Source organism: Gekko japonicus, unplaced genomic scaffold (assembly GCF_001447785.1).
Source record: "Gekko japonicus isolate JY-2015 unplaced genomic scaffold, Gekko_japonicus_V1.1 scaffold424, whole genome shotgun sequence".
NCBI lineage: Eukaryota > Metazoa > Chordata > Lepidosauria > Squamata > Gekkonidae > Gekko > Gekko japonicus.
In genome coordinates, this window is record NW_015165247.1 from 518310 (window position 1) to 524829 (window position 6520).

Consider the following 6520-nt stretch of genomic DNA (forward strand, 5'->3'; position numbering starts at 1 on the left):
TCAAGGGAGTCTCAGAGCGGCTGACAATCTCCTTTCCCTTCCCCTCCCCACAACTGACACTCTGTAAGGTCGGTGGGGCTGAGAAAGCTCTGACAGAAACTTCTCTTGAAGAAGAAGAAGAAGAGATTGGATTTATACCCCGCCCTTCACTACTCAAGGGAGTCTCAGAGCGGCTGACAATCTCCTTTCCCTTCCCCTCCCCACAACAGACACCCTGTGAGGTCGGTGGGGCTGAGAAAGCTCTGACAGAAACTTCTCTTGAAGAAGAAGAAGAAGAGATTGGATTTATACCCCGCCCTTCACTACTCAAGGGAGTCTCAGAGCGGCTGACAATCTCCTTTCCCTTCCCCTCCCCACAACAGACACCCTGTGAGGTCGGTGGGGCTGAGAAAGCTCTGACAGAAACTTCTCTTGAAGAAGAAGAAGAAGAGATTGGATTTATACCCCGCCCTTCACTACTCAAGGGAGTCTCAGAGCGGCTGACAATCTTCTTTCCCTTCCCCTCCACACAACAGCCACCTTGTGAGGTCGGTGGGGCTGAGAGAGCTGTGAGAGAACTGTCATTGAGAGAACAGCTCTTGTCAGAACTATGGCTTGCCCAAGGTCATCAAGCAGGTGTGAGTGGAGGAGTGGGGAATCAAACCCGGTTCTCCCAGATAAGAGTCCGCGCACTCAACCAGAACACCAAACTAGCTATAATATATTTTTTTTAAAAAAACCCAAACTAGATATAATCGAAACTGCAAAGCTGAGATGGACCGTGAGGACTTTGTCTCTTTCTTCTAGTCAATCCACTCTCCGAAGCAGCCATTTTCTCCAGTGGGAACAGATCTCTGCTGCCTGGGGGCCAGTTGTACATAAGAATGTAAGAACATGAGAGAAGTCAATGCTGGATCAGGTCAATGGCCCATCTAGGCTAACACTCTGTCACACAGTGGCCAAAAAGACCAGGTGCCACCAGAAGGTCCAAAGAGTGGGGCCAGGACACTAGAAGCCCCTCCCACTGTTGCCCCCCCCACCCCCAAGCACCAAGAATACAGAGCATCACTTGCCCCAGAGCGAGAGCTCCTATCTATACCTCGTGGCTAATAACCACTGATGGACCTCTGCTCTTAACATAAGAACATAAGGGAAGCAAATGTTGGTTCAGGCCAGTGGCCCATCCAGTCCAACACTCTGTGTCACACAGTGACCCAAAACACCAAGTGCCCTCAGGAGGTCCAGCAGTGGGGCCCGGACACTAGAAGCCCTCCCACTCCCCCCCCCCCCAACCCAAGCACTAAGAAGACAGAGCATCACTTGCCCCAGACACAAGAGTTCCTCTCTATACCTTGTGGCTAATAGCCACTGATGGACCTCTGTTCCAGATGCTTATAGGAACATAGGAAAAGCCAATGTTGGATCAGGCCAAAGGCCCATCCAGTCCGACACTCTGTGTCACACAGTGGCCAAAAATACCAGGGGCCATCAGGAGGTCCAGCAGTGGGGCCAGGACACTAGAAGCCCTCCCACTGTTGCCCCCCACCCCCAAGCACCAAGAATACAGAGCATCCCTTGCCCCAGACCGAGAGTTCCTATCTATACCTTGTGGCTAAGAGCCACCGATGGACCTCTGCTCCAGATGCTTACAAGCATAGGAGAAGCAAACGCTGGATCAGGCCAAAGGCCCATCCAGTCCAACACTCTGTGTCACACAGTGGCCAGAAATGCCAGGGGCCATCAGGAGGTCCATCAGTGGGGCCAGGACACCAGAATCTCTCCCACTGTTGCCCCCCTCTCGGCAAAAAGAATACAGAGCATCCCTTGCCCCAGACTGAGAGTTCCTGTCTATACCTTGTGGCTAATAGCCACTGATGGACCTCTGCTCCAGATGTTTATCCTGTTCCCTCTTGAAGCCGTCCATGCTTGTAGCCTCCTGTGGCAGTGAGTTCCATGTGTTCATCACTCTTTGGGTGAAGAACTACTTCCTTTTATCTGTTCTAACCCGACTGCTCAGCAATTTCATGGAATGCCCACGAGTTCTTGTTTTGTGAGAAAGGGGAGAAAGCACTTCTTTCTGGAATCCTGGAATTCCAGGAGATCCCCAGAACCTATTGGAAGCTAGAGACCATAGCTGGCCATCAAGGGAGTGCTCCATAAAGACCATGCCCCCATCCCAGAGGGGCCCTCTGCACTTGCTTAGAGGCGCCTTATTATGTCATCGACACCCATCCCCTGTGCAGCTTTTCAGTGTTCAGTTTTGATCAGGGTTTAAGACGACGGGATTGGATTTATACCCCTTGCCCCCCACTCGGAGGGTCAGAGCGGCTTACAAACTCCATCCCCTCTCCCTCCCCACCACAGACACCCTGTGAGGGAGGTGGGGCTGAGAGAGCTCTTTCAAGAACTGCCCCTGAGAGAACACCTCTGACCAGGGGTCATTTCGTAGAAAAAGAGGTAGGGGAACTCATTAGCATAACTCATTAGCATATGCCACACCCCCTGACATCAGGGGCCCGGCGGTGGACCTGCAAGGCCAGCGGGAGTGCGAGGAAGCCCCGCCAAGGCCCTCCCTGGCCCCAGGCAGGCAGGGGTGGGGAGAGGCGGGGAGGAAGCAACTTACCCTCCCTCTTCTCCTGCCTCCTCCTGGCTGAATGAGGGCTGGAAGCGGGGTGGCCGGAAGCAGGGGGCAGGGCTTCGTCATGTGCCCCGCCCCCTGCACCTCACCTGGAGGAACTGCGTTCCCCCGTGTTCCCCCCCGAAATGACCTCTGCCTCTGACAGAACTTGTGACTGACCCAAGGTCATCCAGCAGGTGCAAGTGGAGGAGTGGGGAATCAAACCCGGTTCTCCCAGATTAGAGTCCGCGCACTGGACCACGATACCAAGCTGTGCATCATCCGTCTGGAGCTCAGAGGACACATCGCTTAAACAAATGTGTTGGGTTGTTTGGTTGCCGTTCGACAGCACAGTCGTGTCCGACTCTTCGCGACCCCCTGGACCACATCACGCCAGGCCCTCCTGTCCTCCACCGTCCTCCCGAGTTTGCTCAACTTCATGTTCGTTGCATCGACAACACTGTCTGACCATCTCCTCCTTTGCCGTCCCCTTCTTCTTCTTTGACCTTCAGTCTTTCCCAGCATCAGGGTCTCAGATCAGTTTTGCTCATCGATTTTGGAGGGTGCTTTTGGAGGGCTAGGCCCATCTCCTCAGATCTCGGAAGCTAAACAGGACGGGTCCTGGTTAACGCTTGGATGGAAGCAAGGGTCATTTCCTGCAGGAGCGCACAGTAGCGGAGCTCCGGCAGTAAAGAGTCCAGGGGGCGGGCACATGCAACAAGCCCCGCCCCCTGCTCCTTCTCTCCATCTTTCCCTCCTTCTTTCCTTCTTTTCCTCCTTTTTTCCTTCTTTCTTTCCCTCCTTTCCTTCTCCCTTCCGTCTTTCCCTCCTTATTTCCGTCTCTCCCCCTTTCTTTCCATCTTTCACTCCTTCTCTCTCTCTCTCTCTCTCTCTCTCTCTCTCTCTCTCTCTCTTTCTTTCTGCACAGATCTGTGTGAGGGCAGATCTGTGCATCGCCCCCCCCAGCTAGCAATCCAAAACAGTCCAGTGGCACCTTTAAGACCAAGTTTTATTCAGGTACCAGCTCTCCCTCCTCTGTGAGGTCAGATCTGCACGTCCCCCCCCCAATAGCTAGCAATCCAAAACCGTCCAGTGGAGCCTGAGCGGGGGGCGTTGCCTTCTGACACACTTCCAGTGATGTCAGGGGGTGTGGCCTATGCAAATGAGGTACGCTAAGGAGTTATGCTAATGAGCTCCTGCACCTCTTTTTCTGTGAAGTGACCCCTGGATGGAAGACTAACGAGGAAGTCCAGGGTCCCTACACAGAGACAGGCAATGGGAAACCACCTCTGTATATGTCTTGCCTTGACATGGGTGGCCCACGGTAGCCCAGTCTCACCAAATCTTGGAAGCTAAGCAGGGTCGGCCTGGGTTAGTACTTGGATGGGAGACCACCAAGAAAGACGTTGGTTGGTATGAAGAGGCAGGCAATGGTAGACCACCTCTGAAGGTCTCTTGCCTTGAACACCCACATGGTCCTGGGGTCTAGCCCTGACCTAGAAGACCCAGGCAAGCCAAATCTCAACAGATCTCAGAAACTAAGCAGGGTTGGCCTCAGTTAGTACCTGGATGGGAGACCACCTGGGAAGCCCAGAGTTGCTACGCAGAGGCAGGCAATGGCAAACTGCTTCAGCCTCTTGCTTTGGCCTGGGTGGCCAAGGCTAGCCTGATCTCCTCAGATCTCGGAAGCTAAGCAGGGTCGGTCCTGGTTAGTACTTGGATGGGAGCCCACCGGGGAATCCCAGGGTTGCTATGCAGAGGCAGGCGATGGCAAAACCACCTCTGAACGTCTCTTGCCTTGACCTGGATGGCCCAGGGTAGCCTGATCTCGTCAGATACTGGAAGCTAAGCAGGGTCGGTCCTGGTTAGTACTTGGATGGGAGACCACCAGGGAAGCCCAGGGTTGCTACGCAGAGGCAGGCCATGGCAAACTGCATCAGCCTCTTGCTTTGACCTGGGTGGCCCAGGCTAGCCTAACCTTGTCAGATACCGGAAGCTAAGCAGGGTCGGTCCGGGTCAGTACTTGGATGGAAGCCCACCAGGGAAGCCCAGGGTAGCTCCGCAGAAGCAAACTACCTCTGAACGTCTCTTGCCCTGACTTGGATGGGCCAGGCTAGCCTGATCTCGTCAGATCTCGGAAGCTAAGCAGGGTCGGTCCGGGTCAGTACTTGGATGGGAGACTACCAGGGAAGACCAGGGTTGCTATGAAGAGGCAGGCGATGGCAAAACCACCTCTGAACGTCTCTTGCCTTGACCTGGATGGCCCAGGGTAGCCTGATCTCGTCACCTCTTGGAAGCTAAGCAGGGTCGGCCCTGGTTAGTCCACGGATGGGAGACCACCAGGGAAGTCCAGGGTTCCTACGCAGAGGCAGGCAATGGCAAAACCACCTCTGAACATCTCTTGCCTTGACCTGGATGGCCCAGGCTAGCCTGATCTCCTCAGATCTCGGAACCTAAGTAGGGTCTGCCCTGGTTAGTCCACGGATGGGAGCCCACCAGGGAAGCCCAGGGTTCCTACGCAGAGGCAGGCAATGGCAAAACCACCTCTGAACGTGTCTTGCCTTGACCTGGAGGGCCCAAGGTAGCCTGATCTCGTCAGATCTTGGAAGCTAAGCAGGGCTGGTGCTGGTTAGTCCACGGATGGGAGCCCACCAGGGAAGCCCAGGGTTGCTACGCAGAGGCAGGCAAGGGCAAACCACCTCTGAACGTCTCTTGCCTTGACCTGGATGGCCCAGGCTAGCCTGATCTTGTCACATCTCAGAAGCTAAGCAGGGTCGGTCCGGGTCAGTACTTGGATGGGAGCCCACCAGGGAAGCCCAGGGTTGCTACGCAGAGGCAGGCAATGGCACCTCTGAATGTCTCCTACCTTGAAAGTCTGCAGGGTCGCCATAAATGAGCTGCGATTTGACGGTACTTTCAACCCACCATACCTACTTTTAAACTATCTGCCCGCCTCTTGGAGGCTAAACGAGAGTCAGTGAAAATGGACACACCCACCCCGTGCCCTCATTACAGCTAAAAGACTCATTATTACAGCACTGGAAAGATACATGCCCCCGTTATTACAGCATTGGAAAGATACAGCCCATAAATCAGTGGCCTGAGGACCTTAGAACTCTATCAACATTTGAACACCTGGCGTACGGACAGCAATTTTGCGCATGGACCTATTTTTAGATAATTGGGAACCTTTTATAGAAACTGATGTGTAGAGCTGCCACCACGGTTGTTATATTTTGTCCCCACGTATACCTTCTAGTTCTTTTTCTGTTTTTTTAATCATTCTATTTAGTCGATGGATTTTGAGGGGGGGGGGGTTCCCTTGTTGTCGTCAAGGGTTTGGTGTCGTGGTTAGGAGCATGGATTCTAATCTGGGAGCACCGGTTTTGTTTCCCCACTCCTTCACATGTAGCTGCTGGTGTGACCTTGGGTCAGTTACAAGTTCTCTCAGAGCTGTTAAGAACAGAAGAGAAGCCATGTTCGATCAGGCCCATGGCCAGGGGTCATTTTGTAGAAAAAGAGCTAGGGGAACTCATTAGCATAACTCATTAGCATATGCCACACCCCCTGACATCAGGGGCCCGGCGGTGGACCTGCAAGGCCAGCGGGAGTGCGAGGAAGCCCCGCCAAGGCCCTCCCTGGCCCCAGGCAGGCAGGGGTGGGGAGAGGCGGGGAGGAAGCAACTTACCCTCCCTCTTCTCCTGCCTCCTCCTGGCTGAATGAGGGCCGGAAGCGGGGCGGCCGGAAGCAGGGGGCGGGGCTTCGTCATGTGCCCCGCCCCCCGTACCTCACCCGGGGGAACTGCGATCCCTCGCGATCCCCCCCGAAATGACCTCTGGGTATAAATGTAATAAAATAAAATAATTAATAAATGTCACGAGGAACTGACCTGGATAGCCCAGGCTAGCCTGATCTTGTCAGATA